This window comes from Siniperca chuatsi, linkage group LG23 (assembly GCF_020085105.1).
Source record: "Siniperca chuatsi isolate FFG_IHB_CAS linkage group LG23, ASM2008510v1, whole genome shotgun sequence".
In the NCBI taxonomy this organism is placed as follows: domain Eukaryota; kingdom Metazoa; phylum Chordata; class Actinopteri; order Centrarchiformes; family Sinipercidae; genus Siniperca; species Siniperca chuatsi.
Window position 1 is genome coordinate 12,009,457 of NC_058064.1, and position 26,873 is coordinate 12,036,329.

General features: G+C 38.2%; 1 long non-coding RNA gene across 1 annotated transcript in view; it reads left to right on the plus strand.

Annotated features, from left to right (window-relative positions):
• Positions 1-26,873, plus strand: part of LOC122871011 — a 130,986-nt gene that overhangs the window by 56,797 nt on the left and 47,316 nt on the right. The gene's annotated exons all lie outside the window — the stretch shown is intronic.

Below are 26,873 nucleotides of genomic sequence, written 5' to 3' on the forward strand. Positions count from 1 at the left end.
AATTTTCACAATAAAATGTTTTCAAAACTGAATTTGACTGTTCTTAATACGTGTTCACAAACCAACTTTAGGGAAGCAAAGCTTGCCCAGGTGCTGGTAACAGATTACTGAGTGTATTTTTAAGCCCAGAGCATTTCAAGAAATGGTTCTCCCTAAAATGAATATTCAGTCAAAATCTGTTCAACTAAATATTACCTCAAAGTCAATTTAACCTCACAGGATCTGCAAACATGGTGAGTTATACCCAACCTTTTCTCAAACAATTATGGAGCCATCTCATTACAGCAATGTCAAAGCAAGAATTAACATATTGACAATGGCACTGTACATCTAATATTTAGCGTAGGCTGCTATCTTTGACAATTTTATTCACAGATGACTCGCCTGACATATTATTGACATCATTTACAAGGTCCTGCTGTTAAAAAGTATCTCACCGCGTTGACGTCTTCATTAGAAGTTGTAGTCGAGGAGGCGACATCTCTGTCCCTGTGAGCATCCTCTCCGACTGGGGTGAAGGACGGAACGGGTGCGGGCGCGCACGCTGGGCTATTGTTAGCTGAGCTGCTGGCTAACAGCAAAATTACGTTAGGAAGGAAAATAGTTTCTTCATACATGGTACTACTGTAGTAAACTAACCAACATCACACAGCACACTGATCTGGCCTTGTTTGGTGAACCCAGATCAGTTCATACAACAATATTTAAAAAATGAGCAATGTCTGAAATCTGACATTGTGTAACATCACAGTTCTCCAGTTTAAGAAGGATAATAAAAGTACAAGGACATGGCATGCTGGAATATTGTTTCTGCCTTAAATATGTATGTGGTCTGTGCTTGTCCTTGACCCCCCTTTAGGTTCTTCCAATCCAGAACAACTCAGTCATCTGTCTGTGTCTCTCACACATGCACACACACATGCACGCACCTAAACACAGTAGGACATATAGGAAAACATCATCTTTACTAAAACAGACAAATCACTTTTGGCCTGAGAAAGACAGAGACTTGTGTGGTGGTGATCTACAAGGGCAATTCTCCATTTGGAGCAGCGCATTAAACATGCCCTTAAAGAGCTGGCGATAAAATGTGAGGCTTGGAGATTGGAGAGATGAATCCTTCTCGACAAACTTTTCCCTGGCCTCGAAATTACTGGTTTTGTAGCCGGCCAGGCAAGACTGAGAGATCGAAAAGTAAATTTATTTCCCTGTGATGTGAAAAGGCTTGGGGGAAAAAAAACAAATTATGGGAATAATAGAGAAAATCGAACGGGATAGATAGATAGATCGGATAAAATATAGTACACAAATGTGAAGAATCAGATACAGCTCACCTGCAAAAAGACAATTTCTCTCATAAGTTTTAGAAATGCTGCACTCCAAGAAAATAGGCACATGACTCAGAGTACTTGTAAAACCAATTTCTCTTAAGAGCGACAGCCACAGGAACACTCATTCAGTAAGAATTAATTTTATTACCTGAAATTGTTTTGCACTTCCTGCTTACTTCTACATTTATTACATTTACTCTTCTAAACACATGTGAGCAAAAAATAAACCTTGCAAAAGCCAGCACAAAAGCAATAGTACCCTAACACTCCGTCATACAATCCAAATACAGAACTCAATTTAAATCCAATCTTACCACACCATCCGCTCATAAAACACTTAAAAAAGTTCTCCTGATCAACATGATTACAGGATAAAATTAGCTCATTATTGAAATACAGAGTGTAGAATGAAATGACACGTTCACCTTTGATGAGGAAAATAGTTTGCAGTGTATTGTGAGTAACATATAGTGTCTAAAGGGAAATCAATTTTGCAAAGTTGTGCAATGTAGCATGATCAAACACAACACTGAGCATTAAAACAAGTTAAAATTATAAAATATATTCATATAATATTCATAGTTTAATGATGCCAACAGAATCCACATTGTGTTGCTATAGAATTATTCTCAGTGATATAAGGCATTGAGTAAAATCATGGAATTCACTGCCACAAAACATTCTCCTCTCCAGCAATGAATGAAAGCCTCAAATTGAATCAAATGTACTTAACAGGTTCTCCATCACACAAATGAACATCACTGATTAGCCTATTTTGCAGTTTCCCTCTGCGCACTCCACCTTTTTCTCCTCACCACCTACTGTAAGAGGTATTTAAATGGGTAAAAACCTTCTCAACCCAAAGAAATAATTATATTTCATATTTCTATTATAATTTTTTCCCCAAGGACCAATCAGGTAAGAACTCATCCGGACCAGCAGGAATATCTCAGCAAGTCCCCAAAAATCCAACAGTTCGCACATTCAAAATACCCAAACCATGCTGTGCAGCAAAGCGCTGGCTGCTTCAAATTATAATTTTAAAAAATATATTAAGAAACAACAAAAACAGAGCTCTCAGGTAAAAACACAGAATGGAAAGAACCACAATGGTGCCTTTTTTTGAACACATTTCCACCTGTGATTACAATAGAGGGTTTGCTGTTCCCCTCCGTGCTGCTTTTTTCCTTCTTCCAGCCCTTCTTGCTGCATTCATAAGAGCTACACAACCTCTCAGAGGGGAATCAAGGCATTTAAATGGACATTTAATGGAGGAAAATAGATGTGTGCTTATTAAACATGAAAGTAATTCGAAATGTTTTCTGTCTTAAACAAAGAACTGATAATAATCCAGGAAAGTAAACTCTTTCTGCCATTTTCTTCAGCTAGTTTTAAGACTACACATTTATACAAGCAATTTATTAAAGGTTTAAAGGATGTTTTACAGTATTATACTGTATACTTTACAAAAAGGTTGTATGACCAAGAACTTTTCTTAATATTGGACACATAACAACTTAGCGCAAAATTACTATAACACAAGCTATATAATGTATAACCCAAAATACTACAAATTGAGCCTTTAAAAAAATGAAACACTATTTAAAAATGAACAAAATTAAAATATCCCCATGTTGAGTTGCACCATGTGACTTTCTCTAATATTTCACACATCTCATTCCCTCCCCTTATGTTGATTTAGGTGAATCCAACAATGGCTCATAACTAACTGCCTGAAAATAGTTGTTTTTTTTGAACATTTGATACAGTTTCTATTTAACTATTTCTCTGTAATTGAAAATAGCAGTTAATAATGGAGTAAAATTTAAGTGGAGACTCCAAAATGGATTTTCAGGCTGAAGTTTCCATCATGGGCTCACGTCATGTAGAACCACCAGCTGTCAACTTGAAACAGAAATTGGAACTTTCATGAGTTTCCACTTAAATAATTAGATGTATTCAAGGGTGTAACATTGGTTTTGAAAAGTGGGAGGGGACACACAAAAGCTGGGGGTCTGGGGTTCTCCTCCAGAAAAAAAGAAAGGATTTGAATACCATTTTCTGCATTTCTACATGCTTTTATCATATTCCCATCTTCTTAAAAGCAACACATTATGATTAAGCTGGCTATCATGCTTAGTTTAATCATTCTCTTACTCTCTGCATGTTTAACCCAGAACCCTACTGAATATCACATGCTATGGTATTCAATTAGGGAAATATGCTATACTTTGAAGAATAGGACTGGTAGATCTATGGCACATTATTTATGGCACTGTTAACAGATAGTGTCCCATTTGCAGCTTCAATCACAACATATTAGAAATGTATCAAAATATTAAATATATAGGCTATATATTTTAGGAAGTCACACTGTAAATAGTTTTATCAAGATCACTGTAAATTAATGTGTTTTGAATGCTTGTTTATGTTCAAGTCCAGCGTCTAGTACTCTTTATTATGAGGAGTACATTATAATTATACCTTCTCACTGTAACTCAAAATACATGACTTTGTAACTCTTTAAAAAAAAAAACTTTTACATTTTAAGATGGTAAAAGACATAAATTAATCAATGACAGAGATCAATTGTTCAAACTTGCTGTTTTTGACGCTTCATTTTAAAGAACATCTAATGAAATATGCTATTAAGTTGCATCATGGGTCATATAGGCTCCAGTATAATAGGAGCTTGATCCACACTAGGAACTAAAAGTCAAGATATGTCTACCTCTGCTGCAACAATTTTGGCCGTTCTTCTTTTCTTCTGTCTTTTTTAAATCTAAATTTAAGGAAGTGCAATACAAAATCACTGGACTACTTTTTTAAATCTACATCAAGTCATTTGTGTGTGTTTGGAAGGTGGTGGGTTGATAAAATATTCAAAGACCACTAATAATTAGGCTAGGCCATCAGTTCTATATTTAATGATTGAAGCTATACACAGAGTACTTGCTGATATGTTAAAGCAATAGAATAGTGTCACCTTTATACATGTCCTAATACTTCTTCAACCTATTTCTTCTCTTCTGTGCTTCACCTCGCTATCTCTCTACTTTCCACTTTATCCCCCCTTTCTTCCCACATCACCCCTTTTTCCTCTTTTCCATCTCTTCCTTTCTCTCTTCCCTCATCCTTTCTTCCCCCATGAGGCTGAGCTACTATGAAGAGCCTCTGCACTAAACATGGTGAAGAAGACTAAACAGTGGGCTGTTGCTCTGCACTAAGCTGACATCCTACCCACACACACATTTGCACACACAAACACACACATAGACAGACACTTACTGTATCCACCCACATACTGCAGACTCTGACTCTACAAGGACCACAAAAGAAACTGATTTACAGGGCCACAGCAGTGTCAGCCTCCACAATAGACCTGATGAGATTGAGACCACACAAACACACACCTACACACACACACGCACACACACACACACACACACATATAGGGTTCTCCATTGTGGTGGGGTTGAGCTTTGTTTATGCTCAATGCAGTGTCCTCGGTACAAGGATGCGCATGGCAAAAGTGGCGTCATCGCACGTCTTGCATTGATTGCGGATGCTCTGCAAGTCGTCACGCTGCATGGTCGTGCACCGCAGACCGTAGAATACGTCCATATCTGGTTGATTAGACCTTTTTTATTGAAGAATAGCTCCACTTATGAAGCTTTGCTAACTAACACATTGCCGATCCTAGCCCATGGAAAAAACCTAATACACAGTCCTACACAATAGCCCTGATGAGTTGTGAAAAATGCAAATTGACCCCCAGGTAGAGCAGAGCTGCTACTGGCATGTGTTGTGAAATGGAAAGTCATTGACAGCACTGTGATGTAGAGAGTGAGCTGGAGAGAAATAGTCCAAAGATGAAAAGATGTGAGAAAGAGAGAAGCAGACGGAGTGGAGAAAGAAAGAGAGAAGATATTTTGTGCCTGGGAGAGGAAGAGTGCAAGACAGAGACAGACACAGAGAGCATGCATGGAAATGAAAGAGGAGAGACAAGACAAGGAGAATATGACAAAAGTGTGTGTGAGGCAGTCTGACACACATAGGCCACACGAGAAAAAGAGAAGAAGTGAGAGACTGCAAAAAGAAAAAAAAACAATTAGAAAAAAGAGTGCACAGCAGAAAGAGAGAGGGAGAGCAGGAGAGATAGAGACAAGAGGGAGGAGAAGAGGGTACAAGACAGCTTTTATTACACAACATGTGCTGTGGACAGATGGTGGTGAATTATGCATTAAGGCTTTTACACTACTCCTGTACTTTTGGACTAGAGTAGAAAATGAGCCTGCATGTGGAACAAAATGTTTAGCTAAGTTTTCAAATCTTAGCCCAGGGGGCTTTTTTTAAGCATTAATACAACAGGACATATAGCTGAAAATCTACACAAAACTTAAGTGAAGTGCACATACTGAAGCACACATATTATTATTATTATTATTATAATAAGATGTGGAGTGTGTGTGTGTATGTATGTATATATATATATATGTATGTGTGTATATATATATATATATATATATATATATATATATATATATATATATATATATATATATATATATATATATATATATATATATATATATATATATATATATATATATATATATATATATATATATATACACACACAAGGCCCATGTGTTAGCCAGTGCAACAATGTGGCTCATTGAGTTTTAAATAGTTTCTAGACAACAATGGAGCTCTATGGCACATAAGAAAAAGTTAGAACAGGTGGCTACTGGTCTTTTCATTAAATTAGTTGACAATGAAAAAAAAATCTAGAATCACATTTTTGCAGCATTGCATCATTATTTGTAGATCACCAATTCCTGAAACAATTTACTGCAAAAAAAACATGCCATATTCTTCATGTTTTGAATGGAGATTATTTTTCTCACAACGTTCTGTCTATCTGTATTTTGGCATGACTTCATTTGCATGAGTATTTTGGAATGATTGGGCAAGAAAGATGTGATGCTTTTTTTTTTTCACCAAGTGGTTTTAGCAGGATGCGGCAGTGCATGTGGTTCTTTCCAAAAAGGCATATAACTTCTGAATGGATTTATTTGTGCAGCACTAAACCTTGTGTTTCTATCAAATGAGACAAAAATAATCTCCAGGTTGGATGCAGAAACACTGCCAAAGTTTCCAAATTTTGGCAGCAGTAGCGTGACCATTTAAAAGAAAAATAGTGCTGAATTGCAATGTGGTGTGCATTAATTTGTTAAAAAGCTTTAAAGTGGTAACATTTTTTTGCACTTGTCATGTGTAATGTCATGTTGCAGCTGCAGGACTTCATGGACAAATTATGTAGTAAATCCAAACTGGCATTTTGACAGAGGCATGTGCTCAACTAAATGTCATCTACTTTCTAACAGCTGTCATTCCGTGTTTTTACAAATCTCAGTCTTTGTCAATCAGCATCACATTATAATTATTATCTGACTGCAAATTCTTTAAATCAAGCACAGACAGGTCTTCCAGCAGGGGTTCAACATTACAATTCAGGTCTTTATGGATCTTTATCCAACTCTCCTAACTGACATAGCTCAGAAACACTGAAACTGGTCTTCTGCAAAAAGCACAAAACCACAGTGCAAGCCATTTGGAACAAATATCGATGGAGGGAGGAATGAAAAGAGTCGGGATGACATTTGCTTCATACCCAAGTGAGTCTGTAGTCATGCAGTCGACCCCCCCACCCCACCACCACCCGATGTACTTGGAGCAGCCCACCCGGACTGCTGCCAGTCATATTGCCCTTTCTGGCACAACGGCCTGTCAGAGGTCCTGCCAAGGCTGGGAACGCACTAGTCCTCAGGCCAAGGGGGACACATGCTAGTAAGGGAATTTGGCAGTAATGGAGTGTAAAGAGAGAGACAGGGAGAAAGTGGCAAGGAGAGGCGGAGAGAGAGAAGAAAGCAACAGAGGAAGACAGGAGGAGGGCAAAATGCAAAAAGACCCGGAAAGAAGGAACAATTTGTAAAAGAGAGAGCCTAAAAATGCTGTCAGTATAATTAAAATTAAATGATTGGAAGTCATCCTGTTTCTTTCCAACTCACAACTCTCTCCAACTCTTGTCTGTAAACACTGTTAATGAGACACAGTCTCTCAGTCTGTCTGTCTCTCTCTCTCTCTCTCTCTCTCTCTCACTCACACACACACACACACACACACACACACACACACCAGACAAAAACGTACACCTTCTCCCATGCAAACTCATACCTCACAGACAGTACACACAGCTTCACACTAACTCACTCACACAGTATACACAGATGTAATGAGAGTTTGGTGTTTACACTGTGAAGACTGATGGCTGTTATTAAGTCAGAACGTGTCTTGCTCTGTTAGATAAGTTTATTTGGAACTTGGCTTGCATGAAGGGCATTTGATTGTGACTTTTACATCTCCACAGGCATGTTCCACAAAAAATCACATGTGCACAATCACAAAAAACAAATACTAATACCAATGAACATGAACATGTAGGTGAGCACCAACCTCAGAACTACTTTGTTGGTGCACTACCAACAAACGAAACACCAACTGTTTATCAGTGTTAAAAGTGAGCTTTGAAACAACCCTCAACAAATAACCTATATTACGTGAATTTCTTTACAATAATTTTATTTATTTATTTTTCTTTTCTTTTGTCTTTCTTTTCTTTTTCACTTCATGATTGCAATGCCTTGAAATTCTGAAAACTAAAATATACAAAGAATTTGCTGCCGGTCTCCACAGTAGATAGTTTATCAGACCTGAAGTGCATGACATGGCTGTATGGTTTATTGGTTTTCATCATGTACACATACGATCAAACTGTCATATTGTGTGTGCATGTGTGGGCACATGTATACTGTATGTGTGTGCCATATGTACAGGTACTGTACTGAAATAAATATGACAGCTGGATTTGTACTTGTTTACATTTCTGTTTATAGAACCATTTCATTTAAGAAATCAGATATACACTGTATCACACACTCACCTGTGCTGTGGATACAGTAAACTGTGGTATTGTACACAGGTTTCTCTCTTCCATATGCAGAATGTTTGGTAGACTGTATTTTACAGTATAGAGGGGTGGAATAACAGTGTGGCTGTGTGTTCATCCATCTGTGTGTATGATAAGAGTGAGAATATATGCACATAGTGTTTTAGTTTTTGGCTCTGACTTTAACATATTCATGGAATGTGGAGCACAGTACATTGTAGAGGCTCTAGTTTTTCTTCATATCCTGGGAAGCTATTCAGCAACTGTACAATATTCAAATCTGTTCTTGTATTCAGGTCTTAAAAATATGTATGCTATTATTGAGCTATGTGTTTGTATGGTGGTGTGCCTTTTTGTGTGAATGTGGTCTTGTACCAAATCTCCTGAAAAAGATTGAAAGATTAAGAAGAAAGCCCCCCCCCCCAAAAAAAGAGAAAAGTATGGGTTTGTGTCGCTTTTGGTTTTGGTCTCTCCTCCTCTTTCTGAACCATTTAACCTTTTTTATCAGATGCAACTCCCCACTGTGAGCATTATGACAAAGTCTTTTCCCGACTTACTGAGGTTCCTCTGGAGAATTTGCCATCATCAAATTCAACTTGGAAAAACAAAGTAGGTCTTAATTAATACTAAATGAGTAATTGATGAACAATGCGGCAGTGTGTGTTTAGGGGAAGCTTGTTTGATCATGTAGATTAGGGATGGTGGGCTGTCTAACACACAAACAAACTTATAAAACAATACTTTAATGCCCAGGTGTGTGTGTGTGTGTGTGTGTGGATATATCTTTCTTGCCTGGGCTTTTTTCTGTGTGTGTGTGTGTGCTTGTGTGTGACTGCGTCTGTCAACAAGGGGATAATTAGTGATCAGCATTAGCAGGCGTGCCAGTTTCTTTGGACCCAAAGTCATTGTAATGCAGGTGTAAAGTGACTTTGAGAATAGTTTGGAGAGTCCAAACAAGTGCTAAGGTAAAATAAAATGTTAATGTGGGATTAAGCACGTCTTGGCACATCATTTGAATACGTTTTGACACCCTTTTCTACATGTGCCAGTACATTTCTGATCTGTAATATTTTCAAAGATAGCTGATACAGGTGCCTGGTGGAAGTCTTCATTTATAGGTGCACACACATATGTATGTGTTTTAATACAGTACTCATTTTAAAGTACTAAATAGAGTCCATAACTTTTGTTTTTCTGTCAAGACATTGGAAATACTCATTTGACATGATTTTCAACTTCCTTAAAATGTTTGATTATTTCAAAAGGGTAAAAACAATGATACATCTAGAACTGTAAAACAATGATAAATATAACAAAATAACAAAAAATAACATGGCCAAAAGTTTTTCGATATGCATACTTTACACCCATATCTTGTTTAACAAATAGACATTAAAGGATAGGTTTACATTTCAAGTATTTCTTAAAACAATAGTCAGGTGCCCATATGAACATTGGAACAGTTTTTGCTTGCTGTAATCATTCCTCCACTTCATACTGGCCATTAAGAGATTATTTCCTAATTTGCTTCCAATGTAAGTGATGGGAGACAAAATCCACAGTCCTTGTTCCATGCAAAAATAAATTTAAAATTTTATCAGAAGCTAATGTGAGGCTTCAACAGTCTCAGTTAGACAAGTTGTAAGCACACTTCTAACATATAATCTAACATATCAACATATTGGATGCTGTACTGTACAGGAGCACTACATTTCCCCTTACCAAATGAAAACAGCCCTAGACCAAAACATGGGGATGTCCACATACTTTTGGTCATATTGTGTAAATAAATACCTATGTAAATATTTTTTTAGTTAAATCATTTCGCTTTCTTTCAATTGGGGTTTTTTAAAAATTGCTTCCTATCAAAGACCAGGTAGAGAAACACAAACACTGAACAGATTTGGTGACATGAAACAAATCTGTATGTAGTAAGAATTAAGCATCCTCAAGCCAGTATAACAATCATTTACAGTAGTTATCAACACTGTGGTATCATTAAATACATGGTGGTGCACAGCCCTAAAGCTAATATGGGTCTTTTTCTACTTTGTCCCAAGAAGCATACTGTATATGGGCATGCTGTTTGCATATTAACAATACTTAAAATTTTCAAATTCATATACAGTACATACAACAATGTCCGCTGTTGGTACTTGGGCTCTGGTCAGGAGTAGTTGTTGCAGATGTCGTTCAGGAATAACTCCAGGATTCAAGCCTCTGATCATAAGTGGACTTCTCCAACCTGTAGACTACTGCTAACTGGTATCATATTTTGAGGTCATTTGTAGACATAAATCCTAAGCAGTCTGTTGTTTTTCCTCCACCACAACACTTGAGTGTTATGTTTTCCCATTTGCATATCCATAATTTTAATTCCCTTAATTTCTTCCCTCCATATATACTTATGATCTGGTAAATGAGAGCAGCTGAGGTTTTACACACTGAGAGATGGTGAAGGTAAGATAAAGCTTTGAAACACACCTTTACATCTGAGTTTGGTTTGAGCTCGCTCTAGTGAAATTTGCAATTTAAATACCAAATACGTTTGACAGCGCCAAGGCGGCTGAAGCTCACCATCTGATCACATTTGACTAGGCTTTAAACACTCCTCCCAGGTTGCTTATCATAGTCAGAAAGCCAACACCATAATTACATTTGATATCTGCAAAAACCTAGAGATACTGCAAACTAAATTATCTGAGGTAAAGTCCCATTATTGCCAATTCAGCTGTAATGGCTCGGTGCTGTTAATGCCAACAGACGGACAGAACCTGCTCAGAATTACATATTTTCATCAGAACCCTGATTTAAATAACAGAATGGGTTCAAAAGTGGATTAATATTTCTAAAAGTGCCAAGTAAAACAAAAAACTAAATTCAAAATATGAATATATGGGTGAAAATAAGGTTATCATTGACTTGGATATTACGTTTTTATTACATTACAATTTAACAGTGCTGTTACATCCATTCCTTATCAAGGTTTTTTCTATTTGCAGGATTGTTAGAAGGAAATATAGTTTGGCAGAAAGGCAAGGGCACAATGGTGGATCAGTGGAAGGAGAAATAGGTGAGAAAGAAGGAAGGAAGACAGGAAGGAAGTAAATCATAGAGGTAAAGATTTGATAGAAAAGATAGTACAAGAACTAGAGGGCAGGTGGAAATTGAAGAAACACTACCTTCCTTCTCTCTGCCATGTCATGACACAGAGAGAAAGATGGAGCGGTGCCAGTGCCAAAATACTGCCAGCAGGTAAAGGAGCATGGATGTAGAAATGCCTCTCCTCCTTGTCTTCCTCCTGCCACCCTGTCTGCCAAGGCCGGGTGGTAAAAGCCTTTTTATCTCGTTGTGAGTCATTATCACGAGTCATTCTGTCACTAATACACCTCCACTCCCCACTCCCTGCTCCACCGCCAGCTTGAGTGAGAAGGAAAGAGGCACAGAAATGGGCAAAAAGGACAAAAAAAAAAGTGTGAGAGCAGTACAGCAGGAAAGATATGGCAATAGGGAGTCAGAAATTGTGTGTGTTTATGTGTGTGCGACAGAACAGATGCCTGCTTGAGCGTGTGCATTTTACACCTTGCGCATGACTGGAACTGAATCCATTTAGAGGGGAGAGAGGTTCTCAATCTGACTGACAACTCTTTCTACATAGTTAAGAATCACAAGCAAACAGTCCGTGTGGGAAAGTGCAGTTATAACTCTGCAAGGTTGAAGGGAGATAGAGGCAGCAGAAAGCCGACAGGATTTCACACGTGATCACACAAACATCACTGACTCAGACCTTTCATTCCCTCTGCTCTGAACACTGCACTGCACAAGCTTATGATAGTATTGATATTATTCCACATGCTATAGTGCAACATACATGCAGCCACACACCCATGTGAACACAGTGAGTATTACTTTTTCTCTCCACTCAAAAGAAGAAGTTTCATAATATTCACAGATAGTCTTCCATTCCAGTGCGCTTTCCCAAAACAAATGTTCTTCATTCTAAAAGACAAGATTTATGCATCAACACACAATGAAATTTCACATCAGCAAAACGGGGTCGATGCTCTTAGACTGCAGACGCTGCACAGGGAAGATGAACAGGTAAAAAGTAAAATGTAGTATTTCCACATCAACACACTCCTGTCAAAACAAAGACGCAAAGTAATTCCACGAGTGTCAGCGAAAAATGTCTGAGATACAAAAGGTTTTAAATACAATTCCATTTCCCCCCCCCCCTTTTTTCCTGCATTGTTTAGTTTACTGGAAACATTCTTGTTTTTGCTTGTACAAACAACTATGTTGTCAGTGTTCATTTATTTATTTATTACTGAGCTTTAACTACTTTGGGGGTTTAGCATCAAATATGTCCTCACAGACTGTGTTGACATTTTTTAAAAGGGATTTGGAACACAATTCACTAGAATCACATTACAAGTTGCAGTCAGAAATGAGAAGGAAATCCGTGTCTCTTGACATCCCCACTGACAGAGTAAATATTGATTTTTTTATTTTATATTTTCGTTTTTGTAACACAGTAGATGTTGAACTTAAGGCTTTTACAGTGTACTGCAGACAGCACTGTGGAACAGGTTAACACAGGTCCGAAAATCAGTGTGGAGCATGTTCTCCATGTCTTTGCATGCGTTTCCTCTTGGTGCTCTGGTGGCTCTAAATTGCCCCCATTTCTGAATGCGTTCTGAATGCGTTATCCCAGCAATAGATTGGCAACCTGTTCTCTTTATTTATCCCAGTGCATACTGAGATAGGCTTCACCCTCCCTGTGACCCTTCAACAAACAAGCTGGTATTAAAAAGGGACTGATAAATGAATATATGATAGAATTTTGTCATTTTTAGCTTTAGCTTCTTTCAGTTTTCACTAAATACACTGTGTGACATTTATGACTTTTACACTACTTTGCTTCTATCATTATTACCTTGGAAATTAATTATGTCCAGCAACCTTCACCTTGCTGAATTTGAACCCAGTAAGTGAATTTCAGCTTGCTGCGTAGGATATATTGTTGAGTACTCTTGGGGTCTAAGCAGAAATGATGATAAATAGAGGTTTTGCTAAAGGAAGTAGTAGTTTTTTGAGTTTGAGAACTTCAAGGGTACTGCTCAACTGGGAGGCTGAAAGTGACATATATAGAAAAGAAAGAGAAATAAACAGGGAAAAATACATAAGAACAGAAGACACAGGACTGCAGAGCAAAATAGTTTTACTTTGTGTATATAGTGTGTATGTGACAGAAAGACTGACACTCCCCAGTACTTGTTATTCTACTTGTCAATTAGTTTTAATGGGTGTGCCTGTTGCCTCCTGCTTATCACAACCTGACTTATGGTATTATTATACAGTACCCTGAGGAACACAGCTTCCACTGATTTCAAACTATCGGTATTCCAACGCTGCGGTTTGTTCCATTTTTCCAGGGTTTCATTCATGCAGTGATGGATTTATAGCTTTTTCACCAACCTGCCTCATATTCAGATAAAAGCACTTATGAACATTCAGCACATCATTACAGCTTAAGGATGCAAACTATTATTTGTTAATGCTGTGGCCACAGCCTCCCATTAATGCCTTATAGGGAGGTTCAAAAGACACTGAATTAAAAATCAAGGATGACATATTGTCTAACGTGCCTGTTTACTGTTGTTTAGGTATGTGTATGTCTCCCTTTGACACCAAATGGCTGCACTGTACTGGATAAATGTACTGTGTATATGTATGTCTCTATTTATCCTCTGTACCTGAAGAAGAGCCAATTATGGCTTGAAACTTTTACACTTTTCCTAATGTAATAAAATAGACATTTTAAAGGAAGCATTTAACAGTGTTGCGTGTCATTACAGTTTTTTTAGACTCAGCACCTAGACGAGAAAGATGTGCGTGTGTTCAATTGACCAAAAAATGTAAGCAACTGATTCATTGACTCGATGAAAACCAGTTTTTATGTAATGTGCATTGTCACATATATCATTATGCATTTTATGCAATGGAAATGATGTACAGTAACTAATTAAGGCAATATGGAGGTTGATCTGGTTGAATGTGATAACAACTCAACCCAAACACAGCACATGTAAAATAACTTATCCTGGTTGCAGCCAATTGTTTATCATTAATGTCATTCTGCTAATGTTTATAATGCATTGGCTTCAGTAATTGAATTAGACTGTGCACAGCTGTTGGTGGGGGAAACATGGGAGGGGGAAAATGGTATTGTTGTTGTTATTGGCTGCATATAGAGAGAGGGTGTCATTTGGATTAGTACAGTTAGCTGTATACTTCACTGCCTGGTTGATATACTGTCACAATTTCCGAGTTTTACAACTTCATTATGAGACTAAAAAAGTGTTAAGTTTTATTATCTGTTGGATGATATTCTAGCTTGAAAAATGCATTTATGACTAAAAGGACACATAGCACTGCAGAGCGCAGAGAACATGGCGTGACACATGGCATTGAGACCCACAAATGAAAGCAACACTGGCTGAGTCATAGCAGGCTTTTCCAGTACAGAGAAGGCTGCATTGATTAAGGTGTGATTTCCCTCCCTGCTTGAATCAGTGCAGACTTAAGCCTGGTGCCTTCTTACTGGCTGTAGAGTACCAAGGCACCAGATCAGACCATTTGAGGACAAATATATAATATTTATAATATATATTTGTATTTAATATTTTACAGCTTATTACGTGCATTACCTGAATTTTTTATTTATTTGTTTTTTTGGCCACTTGAGGGCAAGCAGAAAACACAACATCTGACATATTATGTCCTTAGTCGATACAACAAACATGTTAGCAAACAGTTTTCTGGCCATCTGATGAATGCTTGCCTAACATTCAGTCTCCTTTCAGCTCCCTTTTATTCTCCGAGGGAAATATGTGGCTCTTTAGCTGCCAGATGCCAGATGTTCACTAGCTAGCTGTTTGGTGCGAGACAGATAGCGCACAGAGGTTTTTACGCTGAAAAAACAGCTGCCTGCTGCATCTAGAAACAACGCTGATTAAAGTGGTGAGAGCAAATCAAAACAAAACAGTGAAGTTGCAAGCCGTAAAACGTGAGAATATGTTTCCAGGATGCATGGACCCAGATGATCCTGAAGCTGACTTTATGTCCAGAACCACCAGGTGGCGTCTATCGTTTTTCCAACCTACTTTAGATTAAACCACGCCTACTTCTGTATGATGAAAGCCTCAACGGCTGCGTTCCCATGGAAACTGCGCTCACGTGGGTCCCTTGAAATATGACAGCTACAGTTGCTTGGAAAATAGCGATATGGGGCACTGAATTTGATGAATTTACTGTTGATCAGACCACAAATGAGATAGGAATTAGCTAGCTAGCGTGTTATTTCCTAACTATATGTTCAGTAGGTGTCAGGTGGTGAGTAATGGGAAACATTAATTCTGAAGGACTTTTAGTTAACAGTTTGAGTCAAGCATAGCGGCTGTATAATGTGTATTATTAGCTTATCATTTAGAAACTATAACTGGCAGGTGAGCCATTTCTTCATAATAATATTTTTTTCCTCTTTTCTTAGCTTATTGGAATGTAATCAGTTCATGTTCGCCCCCTCCATGTTAGCAGATGGGACATGAGCCAAACTAAAATCAAAGTGCACGTTAAGTAAATTTTTCCCAAAGATGGTTTCTTTCATATTAGGTAGTTCTTATCACGCTGATTTATGTTCAAGTGTTAATTTTTCTGATAAGTTTTGTTTTTATTAATTATTTGATGCTCTAAATAAGCGCTGCGTTGTTTGTCCATGAAATGCTCTGTTCTGCATTATCATTTTATCCAGTTTTAAGCTACACTTTTTACATTACTCTTTTAGATCCTGTCAGTCATTGTTTTTGATAAAAACTGGCTGGGGGGTTTAAACTATTCACATAAACTATGCACCTATCTTGTACCTTTTTATATGAATAGATGACTATCTCTACCGCATCTACTGTTTCCATGAAGGGTGTTCTCTCATTGATTAACACAGTAATATGATACATGCAATATACTGATAGTTCACAACCATGCCGAATTAACATTAACAGAGTAGTAGGATGGAAAAACGATAGACGCCACAAGGTGACGCCACTGAACACTGATTTCAGCGTTGCTCGTGTTTGTCAAATCTTTTCGCTCCTTGTATCACATGTACAGTATACCACACATAAAGCCTCTATCCCACGGGGCCTGACCCGTAAAAATACATTGATACACGTCATGCATGGCCCATTTTGGTTAGTGTCTCCTGAAAGAAAAAAAACAAAAACACTGCCTCATCTCTTTCTGACCTATGGCTCCACTTCTTATTCTCACCTCCCCCTTTCCACTCCACTCCTTTCAGCTTTATGCTGGGTTTGTATTTTGCGAGTACAGAGCGCAGTGTTTCTGTCACTGGGGAGTGTCAGCATGTCTCTTCACTTGATATGCATTAGATTTTCCACACTTTCTGGCAGTTATCTGATTCCAACTCAATACGCTGCCGAGGGAAATTGAGTCCTAAGGCCAGGAGAGAGAGGGAGAGAAGTTTTTGGCGGCTTTTTAAATTCATTACAGTATTCTGTTGTGGTCTCGATGGAGCTTGCAAGGCAGCACGAGGCCACAGAGGTGTGTTATAGCAATAGAGAGAGAAGGGAAAGCTTAGAAAACCATGCTGCCACTGCAATACAGAAGCTGTTCTTTGCACCACACTAACCTGCTTACTTGTTGAAAGTGTGCAAGGGAGTGGGAATACAATAGATATTAATGTCCCAGCCTCATACTGTATGAGGAATTCACAGTGTTGACAGGAAACCAGTTTTGATTTTTTATGTTTTACTTGAAAGACTGACACAAACTGCTAAGGTTGGAATTTTATAATGTACAAATCATCAGTACAGCAGAGGCAGAGATATTGTCACTTTATAGTTCCTAGTATGGGTCAATCTCCATGACACAAGCTAGCATGTTTAGGCCCCCTCCTCCATGGCACCCCGATTTTGCAAGGCAAACTTTCTGTTACATTTGTAGTCTCTAAACCCAAGCCGTCATAATCTGCTTACATCACTAGGGTTGGAGCTGTTTTCACTGTACTCCCCATGAACAGTAAAGTGATCCTGATTTGTACAAAATCATCAATTTTGGTTTTGCTGTCCAGTGGTTTAATGTCCTATTGAACATGTCAGCCTAGGTTTTATTTTTTTAAATACTTGGTGATCAATTTAAAAATAAGTCTACATTTTCCAAATCGTCTGTACTTCTCACTCAGCTGTAGCAATATAGTATAACAGATTAAAGGAATAGTTTGACATTTTGGCAAAATATTTGCTTATTCGCTTTCTTGCCGAGAGTTAGATATGAAGATACCACTCTCATGTCTGTACACTAAATATGAAGCAGTCTTTGTGCTAAACTAAGCTAACCGACTACTGGCAGTAGCTTCATATTTACTGTACACACGCAAGAGTGGTATTGATCATCTCATCTTACTCTCAGCAAGAAAGTGAATAAGTCTGTTTTCCAAACTGTCAAGCTATTCCTTTACTTCAGTGCATTTCACTTCTAGTATGTGCTGCATGCCAGTTGATTGCCTCTGTGTTCAGCTCAGTTTAGATTGCTAAACTTTACTTTCCCAAAGACCTCACCTGACATACTTGATTCATATTATATCAGTTTGAGTAAGCCTCACTGTTCACAAAGAACAGAAAACTGATGACTGAAGCGTACAGTATAGTTACACATGCTCTGTTAACAAGCCAGTATTGGCACAGAGACATCGCAGCTCTTTTATTACATGCCCAATTCCGCGTCGTAATGAAAAATGGTTTCAATCTGTATTTCTTGGCTGAAGCATATCTCAAGGAGCAGCAAGAACAGAGACTAAAGTAATGTGACAGGTGATAAAAGAGAGCTGTGTTAATCAACTGCTAGTGGAAGACCACTTTATACTTTCTAGGAATATCATCTCTCTGTGCTTTATTTTCCCACAGTGTTGCTAGTGTATAATTTTTCTTTTTCAATTAATGTTTATACTACTCAGACAGACGACCATGTTGGTATCCTGGACAGTTTTTATAGGAAGGCAAACATCCATAACATGAATATTTAAAGTGAAAACCAAAGGGTATGGGGACAGTATTGCATTTTCTACAACATTTTCTAATGTGACAAGCTCTTTCTGTAGATACGTGTTTTAGAAAAACTAATTTTTCTGTCTGGTGCACAGTTACAAATGAGCACAAATGGCTTTAATCTGGGTTTCATAGCTAAAACAAGCCCAAAGCAGCAGCAGGAACATGAACTTCACTGAGAAACGTGACAGGTGATCTAACAGAGCACTTCTTCAATCAACACAGTGACAAACCGCTAGTGGAAGACTACAGAGCGCTGCACTTTGAAGGTATATCACCTCTCCCCCCAGCTTTCTGTTATCCACTGAGCTGACAGTGTGTTTCTGTCACTCTGTTGACACTCTGTTGTTCTTCTCTGGTTTTTTACTCAGATTTCATTTACATTTTTTGTACTAAATTGAGTAACAAAAGCTGTTTTTCATATTTTTTCCAGCTGTTTTAATAATCGAAAGGCACTATTGTTTCAATACCATCCCTCTGTCATTGTTTAGCCTGGGCTTCTCTTTCTCATCTCCTATTTTCTCACCTCCATGTTCTACCTCTTCCATTATTGCTCCCCTCCCTCTCCTTCATTTTCATACTCATACTTTATCTGTGCCATTTTTACCCATTCTCCCCAGTTCTATTTTTCTCTGTCTCTCTGCCTTTGAAGACCGGCTAGCTGACAGATGAGTGTAGAGAATAGCTTCTGACATCTCGGGCATCCCTCTCATCTGTCATGCTGACTGCCTAAGTATCTGTGCTTGAGAGAGGGTGAGAGACACAGAGAAACAGAGAGGGGAGTCACAGGAGGACCAAGGAATCAAAGTGAGAGTACAAGGGGAAACAATTACTCTGAAGGAAAGACTTTTGCATTTTGTGGTTAACTGGTTCTCTTGTCATTAGGAATTATCCATTTATTTAGCCAGTCGTTTGTTTATTAGATCCTCTGCTGCCAGTTTTTAAAATACAAACTATCACACAAATATATTACATTTGTCAAATGGTCAGAAACACGAGTCTAAATGAATGCTAATGTTGCACCATGTTTGGCGGATGTGTAAATAGGCAACTATTTGCTAACACATTCACCTTATCATCTTTATAAGCTGATGATATGTCAATGTTGTGTTTACAACCTGTTGCACTGCCCCCAGGTGGCCCAAAAATAAATTAATACAGGTTTAAAGGACTTAAAGAAAGGTGAAATGAGGTTCAATTTATGATAGATGAGTTAAATAGAGCGGCACATGGTGCAGTGGTTAGCACTGTTGCTGCACAGCAAAGAGATCCTGGGTTAGTATACAGAACCAACCAGCTGGGGCATTTCTGTGTTTTTACATGGGTGCGCTAGTGCGCCTAACTTTTTCATTTAGGTGCACCAGCACATAATTTAGGTGCACCCAATAATACATTTAAGCGTCACCTTTTTTGGGGGGGTTAATATATATATATAGGCTAATATTTGAAAGAATAGCCTACATTAATACATTACCCTATTTAACTGTCAATTAGTGGACTAGCATTTTAATGTTGGCAGCAATGTGTATTGTGTCACCCATGTTCATGTGCACTTGTTAGTAGAGCACGAGATACAATTGAAGTGGAGACTTGCTCATCCAAACATTGCTCCATTGCATTACTAGTGCTAAAAATCTCCACAAGGTAACTTTGTTAATCCATTACCACATCACACATGTAATATCAGCAATTAGACTTTAAATAGCCACTTTCACATGTGCGAAGTATAATGTCTGGTGTGATTTAGGGGATAATTGCAGCGCTATCTATTCTGCATACAGTGGTGTGACCCATGTCCATAATAATCAGTCTCTAAGTTGTAAAGTGCGAAATGATACTCAAGTGTTAAGTACTCCTCTGCCAGAATCCTGGAATGACTTACAGGGCCTTTGGGACTTCCAGACCTCATTTTGAAACCTTCGTGCCAGCCGTGCTTCATGTTGTGAGAAGGTAGCAGTGTAGGGGAGTGAAGGTCCACTGGTTCAGTCAGGCTCTCATTACTCTGTAAAGAGCCAGAGGAACTGAGTGGATTACTACATCTTCTCTATGCTCAATAAGAAGGTCAACTATTCTTCCGCAGGCCTGTAATCAAAACCCATTTTGTACTCCCACTAAATAACACTGCATTGCTCTGCCAACCAGTTCGATGCTTTTTTGTATGCAAAAAAGAATCTAGGTGTGTGTATGTGTGTCTTCTGTAAGAACGCAGGAGGACTCATGGTGACTCCTTTAGCAAGCATGTAGATTTGTTTGTTTCCTCAATTTCCAGAAACTAATTTTCAAGGCTCGGCTCTCACCCTGCTCTCATCAGCTTTGAATCATGATATGAATATAGATGCAGCTTCACTTTGCCACAGCCATGTTCTACATGACAAAGAATTGCTTCACAGCATGTTACTACCATTTCAACACAAACCAATCCACACAACATTTTTGTTATACCATTTTCAAAATTAAAATCACCAATAGAGACTTTACATTCCACACCAGTTCTCAATATCAGCACCACATCACAGCAAATGTTGACTGTGCAGTGCTTTAGTTAAGAACAGGTCAAATGACCAGGCAGAGGTTAGGCCCTTTGCTCAGGGTTTTCCCTGAGGAAACTGTTAGTAGAGGTGGCAGCTGTATTGGGTAAAAGGTGTGTATAGCCAGTGATTACCAAACTAACTTCAACCTCTGCTTGTGCGGTGACCTTTTCCTCACACTTCTCCACCTAATTGTGACTAATTTGGCTATTTGTCTCTACTTTTCCCAACCTGTTTTCTAGGCATTGTGATATATTGCTTTGATTAATTACCAAAGCGAGTGTGATTGATCAAGCACTACCGGCGGAGTTGAATTAGACATAGGATAGTGATTAAAGGGGATGCACAAGTGACGGCTTTCTTTTTTTTTAATGGTCAAAGCAGCAAAGGCTGAGATAGCCAGACTTTTAGTGCCTAGTATACAGGGACATCAGGGGTTCTTTTTTTCCACACATCAGAAAGCTCCCTCCACAGCCTCAGAAGACATTACACAACTTTTTTCACAGGCTGAGTAGTACACCTTGTGACAAATAAACAGAACTGTAAAATTGGTACAGTTCCCCTAATATGCTGCAGGGGTGCTGTGAATAGTTATGTGAGAAATTACATTTTCTGCTCAGGTTTTAAATGTGATCCAAGTTTTAAGGGACATGAACTTTAGTGCTTTGAAAAAATATTTTGCAACAATGTACTATGGGAAGTCTGACTCCATATTTGAAATGCTTGAAATGTTATTAAATGAATTATATAATATGAAGGTTATTTGTCCTTAATATGTCTTATGATGTTATTTTTAGTTAAAGTGCAAAAAAACAAAAAGTCCCTCACAGGGAGAGGCTGAAGCCTGATTACTTTATTTAGTCTGTTTATTCATTACTAGGCAATATTGAATTTACGTTCATTAGCAGTGGTTAATGAGAACACCACACTGTGTGTGTGCTGGTGCCTCTGTTTGTGTGTGTGTGAGTGCAAGCAGGTGTTTGTGCCCAATGTGAACAATTGTCTAAATCTACATGTGTGTTTCTTCCTATGCACAGGCGTTTGTAGAAGTCTGTGTTTCTTGTGTGGATTATCAATGCATATATACTCATGGGTTTGGATACACATATTTAGGCATATGCTTTTGTGTGCATGTGTGTTTTTCTCCCTTCCTATAATTTGCAGTAAAGAGTTTCCTTGGAGATACTGAGCAAATCTTGAATACATTATTCATTCCAATCATCATTAAAGTCTTGCTAATGGTGAACAATGGAAATTCACACAGGCGTATAAAATATCCATGTGATTGTGCTCTCAGGTCCTGTGAATGTCAGTGAATAAAAAAATGTACTGAAGTGAATGTGGTCATTTTCATGCAAAAACAGCTACATCAAACAGTAATTAGTCCAAACAGCTGTGAGCACATCAACAGACAAATTGAACCCTCATTACTGGTAAGTCATTACTTATTAATTATGGGATTTTTGACATGTGAAGTGACATTTATAAATAAAGCTGACCTGTGTGAGTATGGGGTGAATGGTTAACTTTTTCATCACCAGAATTACAGTGTTGTCAGTTTTTGACTAGTTCTCGACAATGTGTACAGCACATTTGAATTGACAGGTCCTAGCTAGCATGAATGACATTGACTCTGACAGGAAGGTGTATTGCAGCTTTGAAATATGAGTCAGTTGTGTAACTTATGAGAGATGCAAAGAAATTGCCTTAAGTTCACCTTGTCTTATCTTACCTTACTTTAAATTACTTTGTGAGAATTGGTCAGCAAAGTAAACGTACTTATACACGTATATATACGTGCTTGCAGTGAAAGATCACTGTATGACTTCATTTTTTTCAACATTTGTCTTTGAAATCTTACTTTTTTCTTCTGGAACCAAAACAGCTGTGGAACAAAAGGAAAAAAATCCACCCAGCTCTTTTACAAACTTTTTTCCGCACCTGTTTTTGCTGCTTCCACTCATCTCCCCTTTTCTTCCTGACTCAGGAGTTTTAGTACTGGGTCCATATGGAGTTACTAATAGCAACCGACTATATTTTTTTAGAATGAGCTCCAGTCGGCCACTTTGTGGGCCTGAGTGGTCCGGGAGGTATACATCACACATTAGTCCATCATCCCTCTGCCATTCGTTACCACTGACAGGACCCTATGTCAGTGAATTACAGCTAATACACCTGAGCTGTGCTCTCATTTAAATAGCAGCTGTTAAAGAGGTTTTCAGTCTATTAAGCTCATTGAGGATTTAAGTGTCTCTGCTTAAATTGTGTTGAAAACATGTGGGCTGCTGTTTGTGTAACCAGCAATCACTTCAATTACAAAACAAAACTAGAATTTGTTGAACTTGTAAAATTTGAAACTGTGTGGGTGCAAAAATTACCAGTGTATGGAGATAAGATGATGATGATCAAATGCAGAGACCTTTTTGAGGCATTTGCACAACCCAGGAAGAAATGGTTGCCATGGTGTCACTTGGTAAAGACAAAAACTGTCCATTGTAGACGCCATGCATTAGAGCAGAAATCTTTTGATGATTATAAGACTTGTTAATAGTGAAGTCATTTATGCACAAAATGGACGTAGAATACAAAAAGACATTTCATGTTTTGTCATAGCTGATGGTGATGACAGTTTGGTAAAACCTTCATATTCAGCGATATTGATAGCGTCTTACGTCGTGTTCTGTAGCACTTATGTGTTTTGAGTGTTTGTCCTGCTCCTTCTACCAGCAGTACCATATCTTAATCCTTCAAAGACTAGTCATGAAATTTCTCGGGTATTTTACAGCTATTCCTACTTTGGTAATTAATGGCAGATGTTTTGCCATTGCCATTTGCCAATGTCTTTGGTGTCTTTCATGATCCCTTGACTTTAATCCCTTAACTTTTCATCTAGCGCTCTCTCTGCAAAATTTTAATTTGTCCATCAGCCTCAGCTATACTTTCTGTTTAGTGGTAATTACATACATATTACACTCTAAACTAAGATTGTGAACATTGTTAACATTATACCTGCGAAACATCATCATGTTCAATCAAACTCAAACTTTATTTATATAGCACAAGTCATACATCAAATGCAACTCCAAGTGCTGAACATAAAGACTTAAAAAGCATAACTTTAAAAAAAGAAATAACAACAAAAGTGCAAAATGAAATATCCCCACACTAGATAAAAGCCAAGCTAAAAATGTGTGTGTTTAAGTTTTCTTTTAAAGAGATCCACACTCTCTGCTCCTCTCATGTCCTCTGGCAGGCTGTTCCACCGGCTGGGGCCATAGTGGCTAAAAGCGGCATGCCGTGGGTCTTAGACCAGGCCCTAGGAACAACCAACAGACAACTACCAGAGGACCTGAGGGATCGAATGGGTACTTATCTTAAAACCATATCAGACAAGTAGTCAGGAGCAAGACCATTTAGTAATTTGTAAACCAATAAAAGAATCTTAATCAATTCTAAAACTAAAATGTATCCAGTGCAGCAATTTTAAAATAACTAATAATAATGTGCGCTCTCCTTCTGGTCCTGGTTAGCAGAGAAGCAGCTGAATTATGTATACGTTGCAGCTGATCTATGGCTTTTTTTTGGTAGACCAGAAACGAGAGCATTACAATAGTCCAGCCTACTAGTGATAAAAGTGTACACAAGTTTCTCAATATTGGCCTGGGAGAGAAACGGATACCCTCTGGCAATATTTTTCAGGTGATAAAAGGCAGATTTGGTCACATTCTGGATGTGGGCATCAAAAGTTAAATCAGTCTACGATCACACCTAGGTTTTTAGCCTGGTGCCTGAGACTGAGTGCTAGTGACATCAGTTTAGATGTCAGTTTCTCTCTCCGTGCCTCTGCTCCAATGACAAGTACCTCTGTTTTTTTCCTGGTTGAGCTGAAGGAAGTTCTGAGCCATCCAAGCATTAATATCTAAAACAGACTTGTGGAGGGCATCGATAGACTGTGCACACAGTTGATTTCATATTTCTTAGAGGAGTGCTCGTCAAGGGCAACAAAAATGTCTCTACCTGTAAGGTAAGATGTAAACCACTTAAAAGCAGTGCAAGTAAGGCCCACACATTTGTGTAGTCTGTCCATGAGAGTGTTGTGGTCGACTGTATCAAATGCTGCACTCAGGTCAAGGAAAACAAGGACTAAGGGTTTTTTTGTGTCCAAGTTGATTCTAAGGTTGTTCACAACCTATACTAAGGACATTTCTGTGCTGTGATTGGCATGAAAACCTGACTGACTTTTTTCAAAAACGCAGTTTAAATTAATAAAATATTTTTGCTATTTAAGAACTATTTTCTCTAAAATTTTGCCTTTAAAATGGAAGATTAGAAATTGGTCTAAAATTGCTAAGAACTAATGAGTCAAGGTTGTTGCTTACCTGTAATGCTATTTATCCATCTAGACTGTTTGCCAAGTTTTGTAGATATTGGCTGTAGAGATGTCTGCCCTCTTTGAATATAATGGGACTATATGGCACTCTGCTTATATGCTCAAAGCACCAAAAAAATACATTGGAAAAACAGTCTCTTTCCAGAAATGACCCGGTTACTCAAGATAATCCACACCTTGTTGTGAGCAATTTCATGTAGGAACTATTTTCTTTCTACTAATAGTTCCTACATGAAACTGCTCACAACAAGTGAATTGTTCTTTGATTATTGTATTTATAATCCAAGAGGACATGTATTCCTGAAAATGTTCACTTCCCACAGCAAATTAAATGGCAAAATACCACTGATTACTTAAGTGAAAACTGCACAGCATGAAGCAGAGCTGCTAAATCTCCTGTAAAATCTAGTGTGAACATGATGTGTGACCGGTCAGTTTGTTTGTGTGCCCGAAGGGAGGTGAATTGCTAGTGTGCTAATCCCCAAGGGAGGCAATGCAATGATTCCCAAGAGAGAGAGAGAGAGAGAAGCAGACAGTGGAAATCTGACAGAGGTGGTGGGAAAGAGAGAATGAAAGTCAATGCAGAAAAAGACGACGCCAGTCAAAAAAGATGAGAAGAATGACAGAAAACACATTCACACTGAGCAATCCTCCCATACTCTGCCTTTCCTAACTTACAACTTCTCCTTTGTAACTAGTATAGATTCAATACATCAATAAGGGGTAATAGCTTTTATCTGGATTCACCTCATCAGTGTTGAATGTCCCCTCTTCACTGTGTATACTGTTGTAAAGCCCTGAGAGAAAATGAAATGCAGACAGTCTGACAGAGAAAAAGAAAAGAGTGAAGTGAAGCACAAGTGATTATATGACAGGTAGAGTTACACAATGATACAAGAGTCATTCCCAGAGGAAATTCCTAGCTCTATTTCACTGCTGATACCTTGTCACTCCAAAACCACCATCTGTTACCTACTAACCACTGAACTCTTAAATACTCATCTGGAATTAGCATGATTTTATATTATTTCAGTATGACATTGTTAGAGCCAATTGCATACACTTTTACTTGTTTCCTGCCCCTTAATAATGAATACAGGTACACATGTTGTCGTTTTTTTAAGTATGAGGCTAGATTGCTCCTTTTCCTCCCCAAAAAAGTAAGTGAAAATGCTCTTCGGCTGTCTGAGATGTAATATGTGGTTCATTTTAGCTGGCAGTTGCTGGATAAGAGCTTAAACCTTTGCTGTGGCCTCCAAAATCTGCTGTCAGTAAACGCTCTGCCATCAGCAGTACCGTACTGAGACAGCAGATAGGACCGGTAAGGTGGGTGTGTGAGCCTGTAAACTCACTTTACGGTAGTTTTCACTGACAAGGTCCCCCCATTCAGGGATGAATTAGATGGTAAACCCATCTGAACTCAATTTACTTATCTTTTGAAGCTGTTCTATACATCTCTGTGACATATATTCATGATGTGCTATGGTTATG